The following is a 20,852-nucleotide window of genomic DNA, read 5'->3' on the forward strand; positions in this document are numbered from 1 at the left end:
AAGCCCACCAAACAAGCAGGGAACTACTAGAATGCTCTTCAGGGTTGGAGACACTAGTGACTACCTTTTTTTTATGTTCACTCTACACCCTGATGTATGGACAGAAGCATGGTCTAGGCACTCTAGCTGACATCCTAGGACTATCCAGTGGACCCTGGCCCCCATCCCATGCCAGCTCTGGTTGTTTCTGCAAGGTACCCCTAGCAAAATGTGCTCCAGGATTCCCTGGGCTATGCCTACACCAATTCCAGCCCTACCATCAAGGTAGCCCCAGTGCACCATGACCCAGGATATTCCTGCCGGAATACACTCCCATTTCAGCCAAGATGGGCCCAACACAGCACAGCCAGGGACCACCTGGCCTATGGCTGCTGCAGCCAGCCTGCCAAAGCTGCCAGGCAGATACATTTTATGTAAAAGATTCTCCTACACAAGGTCAGTCCTTGAGACCAGATGAGGTAGCTGTTCTGCTTGCTTCATAGAAGCAAACACAGAAAAGTCAAACAAAATTAGAAGACAAAGGAATAGGATCCAAAGGAAGGAACATAAAACCCAAGGGCAAAGAAACCCTAATGTAACAGAAATAAGTAACTTACCAGATAAAAAGGCCAAAGTAATACTCATGAAAAAGATTCATTAAAAAATAATATTCATTAATGTGGGAGAAGAATGAAGGAACACAGGGAGAACTTCAAAAAAGTCTTAGAAAATATAAGCAAAAAAATGCAATAATTGAAACGAAAAAACATACTACAGGAAAGAAGCAGTGAATTAAATGATACAGAAGAGCAAATCAGCTACCTGGAAGGTAGAACAGTAGAAAACACCCAATCCAAACAATAAAAAGAAAAAAGAATAAAAAAGAACTTTAAAACAATGAAGACAGTTTAGGAGACTTCTGGAACAATATCAAGCATACTAACTTTCTAATAAATGGATCCCAAAATAGATGTACACAAAATGATCCATGCTGATGCATATTAATTAAAATGGCAAAATTTAAAGATAAAGAGTGATACTGAAGGCAGCAAGAGAAAAACAGTCATATACAAGAAAAACTCCGTATGATTGTCAGCTAATTTTTCAGCAGAAGATTTACAGGTTAGGAGCAAGTGAATATATATTTAAAGTGTTGGAAAGAAAAAATTATAACCAAGAATATACCACTGTAGGGTGGGATTCAGAATTGAAGGAGAGAGATTTTCCTAGACATGCAAAAACATAATGACTAAAATAGGCTTACAGGAAATATTAAATGGTCACTTTTAAGTGATGAAAGGAATATAAATAAAAGAAAACATATGGAAGAAAAATCTCATTACTAAAGGTAAATATATAATGCAGGCAGTGAACTGGACACTTAAAAAGTGATCAAAAAGGCTGAAAAGCAAAAATAGTGAATCAAATAATTATGATACGTAGCTTACACAAAATAAAAGAATGTAAAATATGACATCAAAAACTTAAAACATTGGTGGGGGATAAAAATGTAGTACATTTAGACGTCATTGGAACTAAAGTAACTATCAGCTTAAAATGGACTATTATATGTAGAGATTGATAAATATAATCTACATGGTAATAAAAAACCCCAAAACCTATAATAGATACACGGAAAAGAAAGGGAAATGAATACAAATATAACACTAAAGAAAATCCTAAGACCATGAGGAAAGAAACCAAAAGAAAAGAATAGAGAATAACAACAACAACAACAACAACAACAACAACAAAGAAAGCAATTAACAAAACTGTAATAAGTATGTATTTATTGATAATTATTATAAATATAAATGGATGAAATGCTCCATCAAAAAATACAGGATGGCTGAATGGATGAGACAAACAAGACCCACCTATATCCTTCCCAGAAAATACCACATTCAGATCTAGAGACACATTCACACTAAAAGTGAAGAGAGAGAAAAACTTTTTAAGGAAATGGAAACAAAAAGAAAGTTGGAGTAGAAATAATCCTATCAGACCAAATAGACACTAAAATACTAACAGAAAACAAGGAAGAGCACTACATAATGTTCAAGGAGGAGTCAACAAAGAAGATGGTTTAATATTTGTAAATATTTATGCATCCAAAGTAAAAAAAGCTAAATATATAAAGCAAACACTAACAGACATAAATGGAGAAATTGATACCAATACAAGAATACTAGGAAACTTTAATACCCTACTTTTATCAATGGACAGATCATTCAATCAAAATCAAAAAGGAAATATTGCCCCTAAATGACACATCAGACAAGTTGGACTCTAAAGATATCTACCTACCCTTTTAACATTCCATCCCAAAACAGAAGACAAACTTTTTTCAAGTGCACATGGAACATTCTCTAAAATAGATCACATGTTATACCCCAAAACAAGTCTCAATAAATTAAAGAAGAATGAAATCATATCAAGTATCTTTTCCAACTACAATGCTATGAAACTAGAAATCAATTACAAGAAAACTGGAAAAAACACAAAGACATGGAGACTAGACTCTGTGTTACTAAACAACCAATGGTTCAACAAGAAGTTGAAGAGAAAACCAAAGACAAAAATGAAAACAAATGAAATGGAAATACAAAAGCTAAAGTCCATGGGACACAGCAAAAGCAGTTCTGAGAGGGAAGTTCATGGATAAAGACCTACCTCAAGAAACAAGAAAAATTTCAAATAAATAAGTGAACTGTACACATAAAGGAACTCAAAAACATAGCCCAAAGTTAGTAAGCAGAAAAAAAAAAATAGCTAAGAGCAGAAATCAGAGAAATAGTGATTTAAAAAGTAGAAAAGATTAGAGATGGATGTATGAAAAGATAAAATCAACAAATCAACAAACTCAACAAGACCTAAGGAGAAAAAGCCAAGTTAAAAAAAAATAATACACACACACACACACACACGCACACACACACACATACACACATAGGAGAGAAATTACAATTGACAGCACAGAAAGACAAAAGATTATAAGAGATTACTATAATTTTATGCCAATAAATTGGAAAACCTAGAAAATTTAAATTCCTAGAAACACACAACATTCTAAGACACAGTCAAGCAATAGAAAATGTTCTCTTTCACGATGGGTTTGTCACCAGAACACAGGTCTAATGAAAACCACTGCCAAACCTAAACCAAAGTGGGAAAGGAAAAGACTCATATCAACATCATCACTGGACACATAGATTTAGACTAGTCTCCACTACTGGTCCTCTGATCTGCAAATGTAGTGACAAAAGGAACTATCAAAAAATTTGGGAAGAAGACTGCTGAGATGGGAAAAAATTCCTTCAAGTATGCCTGGGTCTTGAATAAACTGAAAGCTGAATGTGAACATAGTATCACCATTGATATCTCGCTGTGGAAATTTGAGATCAACAAGTTATGTGACCATCACTGATGCTTCATCAATGATGGGATTTCATCAAAACATGATTACAGGTGCATATCAGGCTGACTGTGCTATCTTGATTGTTGCTGCTGTGTTAGTGAACTGGAAGCGGGTATCTGCAAGAATGGGCAGACGCATGAGCATGCACTCTAGCTTACATACTGGGTGTGAAACAACAAAGTTTTGGTGTTAACAAAATGGATTCCACTGAGCCATGGCCAGAAAAGATACGAGGAAATCATTAAGAAAGACAGTACCTACATTTAGAAAATTGGTTATAACCCTGACACAGTAGCATTTGTGCCAATTTCTGGTTGGAATGGTGACAACATGCTGGAGCCAAGTGCTAACAAGCCTTGGTTCAAAGGATGGAAAGTCACCCATAAAGATGACAATGGAAGTGGAACCACATTGCTTGAAGCCTTGGACTGAATTCTACCACCAACTCATCAGACTGATGATTCTTGTGTCTGCCCCTCCAGGACATCTAAAAATTAGTGGCACTGGTACTGTCCCTGTGGGTCGAGTGGAGACGGACATTCTTTAAACCTGGCATGGTGGTCACATTTGCTCTGGCCAATGTTACAACTGAAGTAAAGTCTATTGAAATGCACCATCAAGTTTTAATTGAGGATCTGTCAAAATGTTCGCTGTGGCAATGTGTGGTGACAGCAAAAATGGCCCACCAATGGAAGCAGCTAGCTTCATGGCTCATTACCCTGAACCATCCAGGCCAAATCAGTGCTGGATGTGAACCTGTGCTGAAATGTCACACAGCTCACAATGCTTACAGCTTTGCTAAGCTGAAGGAGAAGATTGATTGCTCTCCTGGGAAATGGCTAGAAGATGGCCCTAAGATCTTGAAATCTCATGAGACCACCATCATTGATATGGTTCTTGACAAGCCTATGTCTGTCGAGAACTTCTCTACCCTCTTCTGTTCTATTTCACTGTTCATGACATGAGACAGATAGTTGCAGTGGATGTCATCAAAGCACTGGCCAAGAAGACAGTTGAAGCTGGCAATGTCACTGAGTTTGACCAGAAAGCTCAAAAGTCTAAATGATTGCAATCCCTAACACTTGCCACCCCAGTCTTAATCAGTTGTGGAAGAAGAGTCTCTGAAATATTTTTGTCCATTGGCCATTTGAATTTAATAATAAAATATTCGTTAATTATAATGATACATTGCCAAAACCTTCAAGGAAAAGAGAGGATTTTGTGGACCATTTGGTGTGTGTGAGTGTATGCATGTGTGTGTGTAGCAGTTCTAAGTTATTAGTTTTAAACTCAGTACTCTTTAATGGAACCAACTTGACAAAAATCTTTCACAGAATTTTGGGATTAAGGAAAACAAAAGTTTTGGGTGCCTCGGTGGCTCAATCAATTAAGCGTCTGCCTTTGGCTCATGTCATGATCCCAGATTTCTGGAATCAAGCCCCAAGTCAGGCTTGTTCATCGGGAGTCTTCTTCTTCCTTTGCCCTTCCTTTACCCAACTCATGCTCTCTCTCTGTTTCCCTCTCTCTCGGCCTCAAATAAATAAAATCATTTAATTTTTTTAATTAAAAAATAAAAACAAAATTTTAATGAGAAAAAAAGAAATATAAAATGTGAATAAATTACAAATAATGAAATAAGTAATTTTAAAACTCCCCCCAAAAAGATCCAGGACCAGACAGCTTCACAGGTGAATTCTACCAAACATTCAAAACTTTAGTACCTATCTTTCTCAAATTAGTACAAAAAATTGAAGAGGAAGAAATGATTCTAAACTTTTTACAAGGCCAATATACCCTAATCCTAAAACCACACAAAGACATCACAAAAAAAGAAAATTACAGGTCAATATCCCTGATGAACATGGATGCAAGAATTTTCAACAAAACATTAGCAAACTGAATTCAACAATATATTTTAAAGATTATATACTATGATCAAGTGGGATTTACTCCAGGGATGTAAGGATGGTTCAATATCTCCATATCAAATAACATGCTATACCATATTAACAAAATAAAAGATAAAAATCATAAAATCACCTCAAGAGATACAGATAAAGCATTTGACAAAATTCAACATCCATTTATGATAAAAATTCTCAAGAAAGTAGGTATACAGGAAACATACCTCAACATAATAGAAACTATTTATGACAAACCCACAGCTAACATACTCAATAATGATAAGTTGTAAGCTTTTCCTCTCAGATCCGGAATAAGAAAAGGATACCCGCTCTTGCCACTTTTACTTAAGATAGTATTCGAAGTACTAGCCACAACAACTGGGCAAGGAAAAGAAAAGGCATCCAAACTGTAAAGCAAGAATTAAAACTCTAACTATTTGCAGATGGTAATACTATACATTAGTATAGTACAAAGAACTCTCAAAATGCCCCCCCACACACACCCCAGAGCTACAGGATACAGAAGATACAGAAATTAGTTACATTTTTATATACTAATAATGAGCTATCATAAAGAAATTAAGAAAATAATTGCACCAAAAAGAATAAGATACCCAGGAATAAATTAAACTTAAGGAGGTAAAACACTTTTACTCTGAAAGCTATAAGACACTGATCAAAGAAGTTGAAAATGACAAGAAAAATAAAAATACACCATACTGGGGTGCCTGGGTGGCTCAGTCGGTTAAAGCCTCTGCCTTCGGCTCGGGTCAGATCCCAGGGTCCTGGGATCGAGCCCCACGTCGGGCTCGGGGAGCCTGCTTCCTCCTCTGTCTCTCTCTGCCTGCCACTTGTGATTTCTCTCTCTCTCTGTCAAATAAATAAAATCTTTAAAAAAAAATACACCATACTTATAGAAGAACCAATATCCTTAAAATAGCCACACTTCTTAAAGCAATCTATAAATCTAACACAATCCCCATCAAAAAAGCAATGGCATCTTAACTGCTGTAATTGACAAGACAAGAAATAACAATTGTTGGAGATGCTGTGGAGAAAGAAGAACCCTCTTACACTCTCGGTGGAAATGCAAGATGGTATAGTAACTCTGGAAAACACTGTGGAGGTTCTTCAAGAAGTAAAAATTGAGCTACCCTATGACCCAACAATTGCACTACTAGGTATTTACCCCAAAGATACAGATGTAGTGAGAAGAAGGGCCATACGTACCCCAATGTTCACAGCAGCAAGATCCCCAATAGCCAAATTATGGAAAGAGCCAAGATGCCTTTCAACAAACAAATGGATAAAGAGGATGGTGTCCATATATATAATGGAATACGTAGCCATAGGAAAGGATGAATATTCACCATTTGCACCAATATGGATGGGACTGGAGGGGATATGTTAAGTGAAATAAGTCAAACGGAGAAAGACAATCATTATATGGTTTAACCTATTTGTGGAACATAATTAATAACATGGAGGACATAAGGAGAAGGAAGGAAAAATGAAGGAGGAAAATCGAGGGGGAGACGAACCCTGGGAGAATAGGGACTCTGGAAATCAAACGGAGGGTTTTAGAGGGGAGGGGGGTAAGGGTATGGTCTACCCAGTGATGGGATTAAGGAGGGCACATATGGCAATGAACACTGGGTGTTAAACACAAACAATGAATCATGGAATACTACATCTAAAACTAATGATGCACTGCATGGTGACAAACATCATAAAAAAATGACAACATGGGGGGTTAAGGGGGTAGGAGAAGAATAAATAAAACAAGATGGGATTGGGAGGGAGACAAACCATAAACCACTCTTAATCTCACAAAACAAACTGAGGGTTGCTGGGGGGAGGGGGTTTGGAAGAAGTGGGGTGGGGTTATGGACATTGGGGAGGGTATGTGCTATGGTGAGTGCTGTGAAGTGTGTAAACCTGGCGATTCACAGACCTGTACCCCTGGGGATAAAAATATATTATATGTTCATAAAAAATTAAAAAAAAATCAAGAGAAAATGTAAATTAAAAAAATGATAATAAAAAATGCAATGGCATCTTTCATAGAACTAGAATAAATAATCCTAAAATTTATATTGAACCACAAAAGCTACTAAATAGCCAAAGCAATTTTAAGAAAGTACAAAGCTAGAGGTTTTATGCTCTGCCTTCAAACTATACTACAAAGCCAAAGTAATTAAAACTGTATTGTATTGGCAAAGAAACAGATACATAAACCAATTGAATAGAATAGGGAGCCCAGATATAAACATGCACGTATATGGTCAAATAACCTATGGCAAAGGAGGTAAGAATATACAATGGGGTAAAAGAAAGTTTTTTCAATAGTAGGACTGGGAAAACTGGACAGTGACATGCAAAAGAATGAAACTAGACTACTATTTTACACCATACACAAAAATAAACATTAAGACCTGAAATCATCAAACTTCTTAAAGAAAACATGGGTATAAGCTCTTTGACATCGATCTTAGCAATCTGTCTTTCCTCCAGTCACCTCAGGCAAGGAGAAAAAAGGCTAAAACAAACAAATGGGATTAGATCAAAGTAAAATGCTTTCTTTTGCATAGCAAAAGAGAAAATTACATAACAAAAGGTAACCTACTGGATAAGAGAAAATATTTGCAAATCATATACCCAATAATAGGATAATATCCAAAGTATATGACAAAACTTTCACATCTTAGTAAAAATAAAACAAATGTTTCAATTAAAAAAAGTGTAGACGATACAAACAGACTTTTTTTTTCCCCAAAGAAGATGCACAGCTGTACATTAAAAGATCCTGAGCATAACTGGTCATCAGAGAAATGGAAAATCACAATGAGGTATCACTTTACACATACCAGGTTGGGTATCATCAAAATGACAAACAAAATGTACTGATGAGGATATGAAGAAAAGAGAACCCTTGTACAGCAGTAAATTGCTGCAGGCACCATGAAAAGCCAGATGGAGTTTCCCCAAAAAAAATTTAAAAAAAAAAGAAAGAAAGAAAGAAATACTATACCATTCAACAATTTTGCTTCTGAGTCTACATCTACAGAAAATGAAAAACCAATTTGAAAGGATATATGCACCACTATGTTCACTGCAGCATTTATTACAATATCCAAAATACAGAAGCAAATTAAGTGTTCATCAATAGGTGAATGGGTAAAGATGTGGTATATAAATACAATGAAATATTACTCAGCCATAAAAAATAAAATTTTGGCATTTATGACAACATGGATGGACCTAGAGGACATTATTGCTAATTGAAATAAGTCAGAGAAAGACAAATACTGTATTGTTTCAATTACATATGGAGTCTAAAAAACAAAATAAATGAACAATCAAGACAAAGCAGAAACAGACTCCTAAGTACAGGAAACCAACTGTTGGCTCCCGAAGTGAAGAGGGATTGGGAGGTGGGAGAAATAGGTAAAGGAGTTTAGGAGGTACAAACATACAATTATAGGATAAGTAAGTCATGTGTATATAATGTACAGCATGGGAAATAGAGTCAATATTGTAGTAATTTTGACAGGTGGTAACTGGACTTATTATCAGCATTATTTCATAATGTATAAAATATCAAATCACTAGGATATTCACCTGAAACTAAGAGGATACTGTATGTCCATTTTGCTTCAATAAAAATTCATAAAATAAACATTTATTTGGGGTCCTCAATTATTTTTAAGAATGCAAAGGAGGTCTAAGAACAAAAAATTTGAGAACTGTGGGGCTAGGCTAAAGAAAACCTGACCCACAAATAAATCCCAATGTTTCAATCATGTTCTTTATTCACTCTAATTTTCATTCTGTCTTCATTCTTCATTCATTCATCTTCTAAATCCAATAATTATTTCTTGAGCTCTGTTTTGTGCAAAACCAGTTACATAATGATGAACAAAGTAACTTTCATTATTCCTAGTAGATGTAGAAACCTAGTAGATGTAGAAAATGACAAACATAGTGCATGTTTATTGCAAACTTTGATACATTGTTTTAAAGAAAAAGAATAAGATGCTAGGAGGTAGAATAAAGGATGAAGGAACAGATTAGAGAGGTTGTATAGAAGGATAAAGAAAAATCACCATAAAATAAATGAGAGAAAAGAGATCTGACAGAGGAAACATGTTTTTAAGATCCTAAGGTAGTCAAAAGAATGTACGCCAGGAACTTAAGTATGAGCAGGTAGCTAGAGTGTAACAAGCCAAGGAGAGGCTGGAAAGGAAGACATTGGAAACAGGCGGGGGGCATAATTTACAGACCACTGTATACCATGACAAAAACTTTAGGTATTGGGACACCTGGGTGGCTCGGTGGGTTGGGGCCTCTGCCTTGGGCTCGGGTCATGATCTCAGGGTCCTGGGATCAAGCCCCGCATCGGGCTCTCTGCTCAGCGGGGAGCCTGCCTCCCCCTCTCTCTCTGCCTGCCTCTCTGCCTACTTGTGATTTCTGTCAGATAAATAAATTAAAAAAAAAAAACTTAAAAAAAAAAACTTTAGGTATTATTCTATGTGCAGTAGGAAGTTTTTTAAATGTCAGACAGTGGAGTGACACAACCTACGTTCAAAAGGCAATACTAATTAAAATGTAAACCTATTAGATTGGAAAAGGACATTTATCTAAGTTAACCAACAGAAATAGAATGAGAAAAACTAGTAAACCCAGGGGAAAAGCTATACAGTAGTCCTACTCTTATCTATAAGGAATATGTTTCTAGACCCTCAGTGGATGCCTGAATTCATGGGTAGCACCAAACAATATATATCCCATGTTGTTTATATATATGATAAAGTTTAATTTAGAAGTTAGGCACATTAAGAGATTAACAATAATAATGGCATAAACCAATTATAATATACTATAATAAAAGTTACGTGAACATTCGCTCTCCCCCCCCCCACTTTAAAATATCCTATTGTACTGTATTCACCCTTCTGATGTGAGATGTTAAAATGCCTACATGATGAGATGAAGTGAGGTAAAAGACACAGACACTGCGACATAGCACTGGGCTGTCAGCTTCTGAGGATACATCAGAACAACAGTCATTTGTTTCCAGACAATAGTTGACCATGTACAACTGAAACCATACTAATCACAACTGCAGACAAGGGGATACTACCGTGTAACACTAAAACCTTACAGAGAAACAGGCAAACTATCTGTGGCCTTGTATGAGAATAAATTTAACACTTATTGCTTAGTCTATTCTCTCTGCCCTTACTCTCACCCAGGAAAATTGTACCTGCTTATACATTTATACTTAAATACTATATTTAAAAGTTCACTTCAAACTGTTACATGAGAACAGAATGGGGCTAAGGGAGCAAAGCTGGAGAGATTCATTCAGAGGATATTATAGTTGTCAAAGATAAAGATGATGGTAAGCTGGATAAAATGGTGATGGCGAAAATGGAGGGTATGTAACTGTGAGAAAGGAAATAGATTTTAAAAATTAATGATTTTTTTTGGTGCAACCTATTGTGAAGGTTGAAGAAAGGTAGAGATAAAATAGAACTTGCAGATTACTGGTTTGTGCAGCTGAGAAAAGGTTGATTTGATTTACTGAGTTAAGAAAAACAACAAAAATGTGCTGAATAGGAGAGAAAGAAATTAAGTCTTTGGGACACATTAGGTTTAACTTGTTTATGAGACATCTCTGGCAAATGTCATGGAGGCAGTTGGGTAAAAAAGTATGGAATATATAGGTAAGTTTTAGAATGAAATACATGGTTAGGAATAATTGGTATGTATATGATAACACATTATTTATTTATAAAAGATTTTATTTACTTATTTGACAGACAGAGATCACAAGTAGGCAGAGAGGCAGGCAGAGAGGAGGAAGTAGGCTCCTCATGGAGCAGAGAACCCATGCGGGGCTCGATCCCAGGACCCTGGGATCATGACCTGAGCCAAAGGCAGAGGCTTTAACCCACTGAGCCACCCAGGCACCCCTGATGACACATTTTTTAAAATGAGGTTCCACACCCAGCATGAAGCCCAACATATGGCTTGAACTCATGATCCTGAGAGTAAGACATGAACTGAGATCAAGAGTCAGATGCTTAAATGACTGAGCCACTTAGGCACCCCTGTAACACTTACAATTTTATGTACTCCCTTAATATCTTTGAGCCTTATAGCCTCCAAAGGCCTAAGCATGAATTTTCCTGCTCTCACCAGATAGGGTCCCCACCCAGAAGTAGGCTTCTCAACCAGCTAATTCCCCCATCCCCTGCACGAGCTGCACCTCACCTGATATTCCACCCCAATTTTTTGCTTCTCTGACAGCATGTAGAATTATTCAAACAAGTCAATCACACCCACTTATGGGAAGCCTGGAGTACCCAACTTTCCTCTTATCACAGAGTCTGCCTCCCACAACCCCTGCTGGTTCACTCCATTCCTTTGTGCAACACCCATGTGGCCCTTCATGACCTCCAGGATCTTTGTTCACCGAAGTGTAAATATACTTGACTAATAAACAGTTGCCAATCTCATCTGTCCAGTGATGGGTGTCACATGTTCAACCACCATAGCACTTAGGGCAAGGGATCCCTTCTTCAGTACAGAGTGAATAGAGGGTAATGAGAACAAGACATAAAAGTCATTTAAAACTACTGAGATTAGATTAAGTCATGCAGGCAGAAAGTTTCAAGACAATGGTGCCTAGCAATAAGATACAGTGATGATCCACCAAGAGTAGCAGATAAGTAGGTTGAGAGATGAGAAGAAAACCAGTAAAACACGGAGTCCTGAAAACCAAAGACAGAATATTTCTAGAAGAGGACAAAAAATTACTTTTAACCCTAGTATAAAAGTTAGAGGATAAAAATACATTAATGGATATACAATATTAAAAATAAGCAAACACTACAAGAACACAAAATGTTAGTGTACTAAGTGGAATAAAAGTGGAGAGGTTCTATGTGTGGTTAAAGTTAAGTTGATATCTACTTAAAATAGATGGTTATAACTCCAAGATATTTCATGCAAACCTCAAGCTAACTACAAAGAAAAAACCTTTATAGGCACAGAAAAGAACAATAGAAAAGAATCAAAGCAAGTAACTAAGAAACTCTAAAATAATGAAAGAAGACAGCAATAGAGGAAGGGAAAAAAATAAGGACATCACAACAGATCATGTATATATATAGTTTTGAGAAAAGATAAACAAGACTAACAAGACTGACAAAACTTTAGCTTGCCTAAGTAAAAAAAAAAGTCTCAAATAAGATCATAAATGAAATAGAAGACACCACAACAGCTGTCTAATAAATAAAGGTGAGACTATTATGAACAATTATGGGCCACTAAATTTAATAACCTAGAAAAAATGAACAAATTACTAAAAAGATACAACCTACCAAAACTGAATTAAGGGGAAATAGAAAACCTGAACAGACTAATAATAAGTAAGGAGATTGACTCAGTAATCAAAAACTTCTCAAGAAGGACAAGCTCAGAGCCAAATGGCTTCATGGGTAAATTCTACCAAACATTCAAAGAAGAATATTTATTTTTTTGTAAACACTTCCAAAAAATCATTCTACTCATTGTATAAGGCCCAAATTAACTTGATATGAAAGCCAGAAAAAGACATCAAAAGAAAACAAAGGGGCACCTGGGTAGCTCAGTGGGTTGAGCCGCTGCCTTCGGCTCAGGTCATGATCTCAGGGTCCTGGGGTTGAGCCCCACATCGGGCTCTCTGCTCAGTGGGGAGCCTGCTTCCCTCTCTCTCTCTCTGCCTGCCTCTCTGCCTACTTGTGATCTCTACCTGTCAAAATGAATAAATAAAATCTTAAAAAAAAAAAAGAAAACTACAGGATATTAACTCTGATAAATATAGGTGTCAAAATGCTCATTTAAATACTAACAAAATTCACCACCAAATTAAAAGGATCAACTATCACAACCAAGTGGGATTTATTCTAGGAATGGAAGGATCATTCAGCATATACAAATCAATGTGATACACCATGTGAACAAAATTAAAGAAATCACAGAATTCTCAATAGATGCTAAAAACAGCATTTGACAAATTTCACCATCCATTCATAATAAAAAGTATAAAAAAACAGGCATAAAGGAATTTAACACAATGAAGCATTTATGAAAAGCCCACAGCCAACATCACAATCAATAGGAAACAACTGCCAGCTTTCCCTCTGGTACAACTCTTGCTACTGTATTCTACTAGTATTAGAAGGATTACCCAGAACAATTAGAAAAAAATATAAAACATCCAGATCAGAATAAAAAAAGTAAAATTATATTTCTGCAAATGATCTAACCATATCTGTAGAAAACACTAAACTGAATTAGAATAGACTAATTGAGTAAAATTGAAGGATGCAAAATCAACATCCAAAATTTAATAACATTTCTATACACAAACAGTAAATTAAGAAAATTAAGAAAATAATTCCATTCATAATAGCAACAAAAACAATGAATACTAGGAATAAACTTAGCCAAATAAAAAAAAGACTTGTACCTCAACAGTTAAAAAGTTTGATGAAGGAAATTAAAGAACACACAGATACATGGAATGACATTCCATACTCAAAAACTGGAAGATTTTTTTTAAAAGATTTTATTTATTTATCTGACAGACAGAGATTACAAGTAGACAGAGAGGCAGGCAGAGAGCAAGGAAGGGAAGCAGGCTCCCAGCTGAGCAGAGAGCCTGATGTGGAGCTCGATCCCAGGACCCTGGGATCATGACCTGAGCCGAAGGCAGAGGCTTTAACCCACTGAGCCACTCAGGTGCCCCACATAAACTGGAAGAATATTTAAATGCCCATTCTCTCCAAAGTTATCAACAGACTCAATGCAATTCACATCAAAACTCCAATGGTATTACTTACATAAATAGTAAAAGTAATCCTAAATTCATATGTAACTACATGGACCTCCAAAAGCCAAAGCCATATTAATAATGAACAAACCTAGGGGCCTCATACTTTCTGATTACCAAAGATGCTGCAACCAAAACAGTATAATACTAGCATAAGACAGATACATAGACAAAGAACAGAATAAAGAGCCCAGAAATAAATCCAGGCATATATAAGCAACTTGTCTTTGACAAGGTGTCAATATAAAATACAGAAAGGATATTTTCCTCAATAAACGGTGCTAGGCAATCTGGATATTCCCATGAAGAATGAAACTAGGCCCTTATCTCATTCCATATTCAAAAACTCATGCACAATAGATCCAAGACTTAAATATAAGACCTAAAATTGTAAAATTACAAGAGACAAAAACAGGAAGGAAGCTTCTTGACATTGTTCTGGGCAACATTTTTTTTTTCGGCAAATCACTTTTAATGTGTATTATTTTTTAATTTAAGTGTAAGTAGCATACATTATTAGTGTCAGGTGTACAACATACTGATCCAAAGATTCTAAACATTACCCAGTACTTATTGTATGCATTAAGTCATCATCTGTCACCATACAATATTTTTACAATATTTTTACTATATTCCCTCTGCTGTACTTTTCTTCTCCATAACTTATTTATTTTACAACCAAAATCTGTAGTTCTTAATCCCATTCACCTATTTTACCCATCTCCCAATTCACCCCCTCTCTGGCAACCACTAGTTTCTGCTCTGCATTTAGAGTCAGGTTTGTTTATTTGCTTTGTCTTTCAGATTCTTCATATAAGTGAAGTTATATGCTATTTGTCTTTCTCTGACTTCCTTCACTTAGCATAATATCCTCTGTCCACCTATGTTGTCACAAATGGCAAAACCTCAGTCTTTCTCATGGCTGAATATTATTCCACATTGTGTATGTGTGTGCGTGTGCATGCGCGCACGTGTGTGTGTATACACATCTTCTTGATATGGAGATAGCACCTCACACCAGTCAGAATGGCTAGTATCAAAAAGACAAGAAACAACAAGTGCTGGTGAGGATATGGAGGAGATAAAAAAACAAAGCAAAACACTTATGCACCGTTGGTGTGAGTGTACATTAGTGTAAACACTTTGGAAAATAGTACAGAGGTTCCTCAAAAAAAAAATTAAAAATTAAAGTACCATATGGTCCAGCAGTTCCACTACTGAGGATTTACCTCCCCAAGTCCACAAAAACAGTAATTCAAAAAAATTTATGCAACCCCTATGTTAATTGCATCATCATTGACAATAGTCAAGATATGAAAGCAACTCAAGTGTCTATCATTAGATGAGCAATAATTTTTTTTAACACAACACCGAGAACACAAACAGTAAAAGCAAAAACAGGCCAGTGGGATTGTATCAAACTAAGAACCTTCTACACAACAACAATAACAAAACAATCAACAAAATGAAAAGGAAACCTATGTGGGGCACCTGGATGGCTCAGTTAATTAAGCATTCAACTTTTCATTTCAACTCAGGTCATGATCTCGGGGTTGTGAGATGCAGCGCTTTGCTGGAAATCTGCTTCTCTCCTTCTCCCTTTCCTTATATTCCATATATATATATCTTTCAAATAAATAAATAAATCTTTTTTTAAAAAAAGGTAATGTATGCAAGAGAAAAGCCTATTTACAAATCTTTTATCTGTTAAGTGGTTAATATCCAAATACATAAGAAAATCATAGAACTCAATAGCAAAACAGAAAAAAAAGTTCATTTTAAAAGTGGGTAAAGGACCTGCATAGACATTTCTTAGAGAAAGACATACAAATGGCCAAAAGTATATGAAAAGGTGTTCAACATCATAAATCGTTAGGGAAATGCAAATGATATCAAAGAATTTATCACTTTGTTTCTATTAGTATGGCTATTATCAAAAAGTAAAAAGTAGGTATTGGCAAGGATGTAGAGAAAAGGAACCCTGTGTACAGTACTGATGGCCTATAATTTTTTACAGCCATTGTGAAAAACAATATAGAGGTTGCTCTGTAAATTAAAAACAGAACTACCTTATAATTCAGAAATAGCATTCCTGGGTATATATTCAAAGGAAATGAAATCACCGTCTCAGAGAAATATCTTCACTTCTTTGTTCATTGCAACATTGCTCACAAAATCCAAGACACTGAAACAACTTCAATGTCCATCAGTGAATAAATGGATAAAGACAACGTGATACACACACACACACACACACACAGATGGAGGAATATTTTTCAACCTTCACAAAGAAATAAACCCAGCCACAAATGAACCTGGAGGACATTATGCTAAGGGAAGTAAGCTAGATATAGAAAGAAAATGCAGGATGATCTCACATATAGAATCTAAAATAGTCAAATAGTAATAGAAGAAGGGAGTAGAACAGTGATTGCTAGGGGCTAAGGTAAAGATAATTGGGAGATATTGGGAAAGGCATACAAAGTTTTAGCTATCCAAAAAGAATAAATTCCAAAGCTCTAATGTACAGTAAAGTGACTATAATTAGCAATATCATACTATATACTTGAAATTTGCTAAGAGGGTAGATGTTAAAAGTTCTCACCAGAAACTAAAAAAGTAACTATGTGAGGTGACGTATGTTAATTAGCATGACTGTGGAGATGATTTCAGTGTATACATGCATCAAAACATAGTTATCTACCTTAGGTAGATATAGTTTTTTTAAACAAAAAAACCATTGACTCAGCTATGTTTGGTAATATGGAAGTCATTGCTGAATAAGAAATCTGGAATACATGAAAAGAGCTTGTTTGAATTCTAGTAGGAATAACCCAATAAGGAAAAATTTTGATGATTCTAGAGAAAACAAGGACAGTAAAGAGAGTTCCTTAAAAGGCAGGGTGGGGTAGAGCACAACTTCCTTCTTTGGAAGGAGTAAGAACTCATCATCCTCATGACTGTAATAAATAAAAAACTGAATGTAGATACTGATATTTTCAAAACTTGGTATTAGAAGAAAGAGTTCTTTTCTAGTGCTTCTGTTTTCTCACTGAAGTATGGGCCAAGCATCATTGCAAATAAGGATAGGAATTTGAGGAGATAAACAGTATAAAGTAGTTAATGTGGAGAGCAGAGACAGTCTACTTGAAAATCATGGTAGAATTCTGATAGTTTGTAATTCCCAATTAAATCAGTTCTCAATTGTATGTAAATCATAAACATGACAATAATTGCTACAATTTTATAAACACCTATCATTTCATATGCACCATCTTTTTAATTTAAACCTTAGGACAATCTTATGATGCTGAAATCATTTTCCCACTTTATATTGAAGGAATTGCAGCTCATAAAGCTGCTGTAATTCATCAGTCTAGTAAGTGACCGGGTGCTAAAATGAATTAAATTTTTTTCCCATCTAAGTTATATCCAATGTACTGCATCAGTTTTTCTCAAACTTGGGTAGTGCAGACATACTTTACAAGGAAACAATTCTCATAGACTCCTAGCATTAATTGCAATTAGTTTTCATTTTTTAAAAATATAACAAACATAAAGAAACAAGAAAACAATTCTCATGAACTCCTAGCATTAACTGCAATTTGTTTTCATTTTTTTAAATATTATAAACATAAAAATTAGAATAAACCCTATACTTACAGCTCTTATACAACTAGAAAATCATACAAAATCTACATATTGGCAACAAAACTATAAGGCCAGTAAAATTCCAAATACCATTATTTTAAAATGGTATTTGTTAAAACAGATTATTTTTAATAGATTAAAAAGTGGTATTTTTGTGTAATATGTTTCACTTTGGTTTATATCTTTATTTTAAACATATAATAAGGTATCATTTGAATTGCCATCATTATTTTTTTCTTACAATGGACACATTTCTAACCACCAATCATTTTTATAGTGCACTTAAAATACAACACTGAAAAATATTAAGGAAAATATCTTCATTGTGTGTTTACTATGCTTACAGCTAACACACATTTTAAGATGACACTTATAAAGGTTGTATGTCTTTACAGTTTTTAGGCATGTTTCTGACACTTGAGTGGAGCCATACCTGAGGTATAACTTCATGAACTAATTATCCAGTTCAAATAGCACAGTAATTACAGTTACTGTGCTATGAAGTCACTTGTCTACCCTTCACACCAGAATATTTACAAACTGAAATACAAATAAATGCAGGAATTAAAATTCTGTGACAATATCATTTATAAGGTAGTTATTCAAAAGATCTAAAATTTGAGATATTAATCCATTTCTCTCAACCCTGCTCAACTCTGTAATCCTACCCCTACCAACACAATCACCACACCTCTTTTAAGTAGGTGGTCAGCTCCGTGCTTGTTACTGTTTAAAAAAAAAAAAAAAAAAAAAAAAGCAATGAACATTCTCAATTGGAAGAATACAGGGTTCCTATGGAATAATAACAACGTCTTACATCTAATTGCCTTATCCATCATCCCACCACAATGGAAAGAAAGAACAAACTAAGTAACCCATAAACCATGTCGAATATATGCTGGGAGAGATCAAGAATACAACACAATTCAATATACACATAAGTAAGGCAAATATATGAAAGTAGATGACACAGCTTTGATCCCCATACAGGAGTAGACAGTCAGGTAGAGACTGCACAGAATGGAGGATAGAGTAATAGGGCCTAACTGTGGGGAGATTCTGATAAAACCAGCAACTGAGGAGTCAAACGTTGAATGGGGAAAATCACTGAAAGCAAGTCTGTGGCTGTGGATCAGAGCACTAGCTCCTAAGGAAACCAAAAGGACAGGAATTCAACCTGTGGGGCTGATAGTAGAAATCTTAGGGAGGAGTGTTTAAGGCTTGTGAGGAGGAAATAACCAGTAGAAATATGGGACATAAAGGAATAAAGAGAATCACAGTATCAGAAGATATATCACTCCCTTTTTTCCTCGCTTCACCCCAAAAACCTACTAAAAGTTGTTCAGCCTGAACAGATGCCTCTTAACCAAGGCATCTTGGCTAAGAATCACCCAAATTTCAGAGTAATAGAATCATCTGTTACTGCTAATCCAAGAAAATACAAACATTTAAAATAAATGACAAATGAAAAACAATCTGAGGGTTGTTTTGGGGGGAGGTTGGGTGAGCCTGGTGGGTGGGTATTATGGAGAGCATGTATTGCATGGAGCACAGGCTGTGGTGCATAAACAATGAAATCTGGAACACTGAAAAGAAATTTAAAAAATAAAATAAAAACAACAAACAAACAAACAATTAGCCTGGATAAATGAGCTCAGTGAGTTTGCAGGACTAGCAACAAACAATCCAAAAATGAAAATGGATCCAAACAATGGACCAAACAATCCAAAAATGAAAATGGATCCAAACAATCCAAAAATGAAAATGTAGAAAACAATTCCATATACAATATCATCAGCATATCACTTAGGAATACATGTACCAAAGGAAGTGCAAAACCATAAACCATTGTTGAAAGAAATGAAAGAACTAAATAAGCAGAAAGATATCCCAGGTTCCTGGATTGAAAGACCTAATATTGTTCCAATGGCAACACATTCCAAATTGATCTACTTATGTAATCAGTTCAATCCTTACCGGACAGAGTGGAACACCAAAAAGTAGCTAAGTGGAGATAAAGGGAGAGAAGGAAAGTCCCAGCTGGACTGAAAAAGAAGCAACTTCATAATCACACAGAGCAAAAGACAATAAGCAATTTAAGAACTGGAAATTAAAATTCATAACCATTACATATAATCTATTGCAACCTGAACAATAAACAATAAACAATATGTACAATTCTCATTCAAAAAAATAAAATAAAATAAATGACAAATGGTAGATGCCATCCTACAAAACTATTATAAGAAAAAAAAAATTACAACAAAAACATTTTAGCTGATGAATAAATAAATAAATAAATAAGTAAATACAAAGCAGAGAAAGGTTGAAATGCAGTGTCTTAAGCTCAATTAAGTAACTTTAGATAAGAATTTACAGATATTAAAAAAAATATTCTTATCAAGTATTTAAATCTCTCAATGTAAACGGACAAAAAAGAAAGCTATGGAATAAGAACCAGAAAAGAAACTGAAAACAAAAAACATCTCAAAAATGAAGACTAAATTTAAATAACGTGCTCAAGAGAGTGAGTATAACTTAAAATAAGGAGAATTGTGAAGAGAAAAATATCCCAAAAAGTGCAAGAAAAAAAAAAAAGAGTATTGCAATACTGATATGGTATATCAGCAAAGCTCCAACAAATTATTGAGGTTCTTGAAAGAAAAAAATAAAAAAGAATACTTAAAAATCCAAGAACTTTGCTCATATAAAGAAAATCCAAATGTATATATTACATGCATCTTTAAAATTGAATTTTTCCCAACTCTATTAAGACATAATTGACAAATAACATTGTATAAGTTTAAGGTGCACAAGGTGTTGATTTGATACCTTTCTATCTTACAATATGATTACCACCACAATATTAACTAATACTTCCATCAATGTCACATAATTACCATTTTTTTGTGGTGAAAATATTTAAGATCTTGTATCTTAGCAACTTCTAACTATATAATACAATATTGTTATCTATAATCACAATGATGTGCATTAGATCCCCAGAATATCCCTC

At 35.1% G+C, this 20,852-nt stretch overlaps 1 pseudogene; it reads left to right on the forward strand.

Moving 5' to 3' along the window:
• Nucleotides 1-326: 326 nt before the first annotated feature.
• On the forward strand, nt 327-4,362 carry LOC131837103 (elongation factor 1-alpha 1-like; annotated as a pseudogene).
• The last annotated feature ends 16,490 nt before the right edge of the window (nt 4,363-20,852 follow it).

Source organism: Mustela lutreola, chromosome 7 (genome assembly GCF_030435805.1).
Source record: "Mustela lutreola isolate mMusLut2 chromosome 7, mMusLut2.pri, whole genome shotgun sequence".
In the NCBI taxonomy this organism is placed as follows: Eukaryota; Metazoa; Chordata; class Mammalia; order Carnivora; family Mustelidae; genus Mustela; species Mustela lutreola.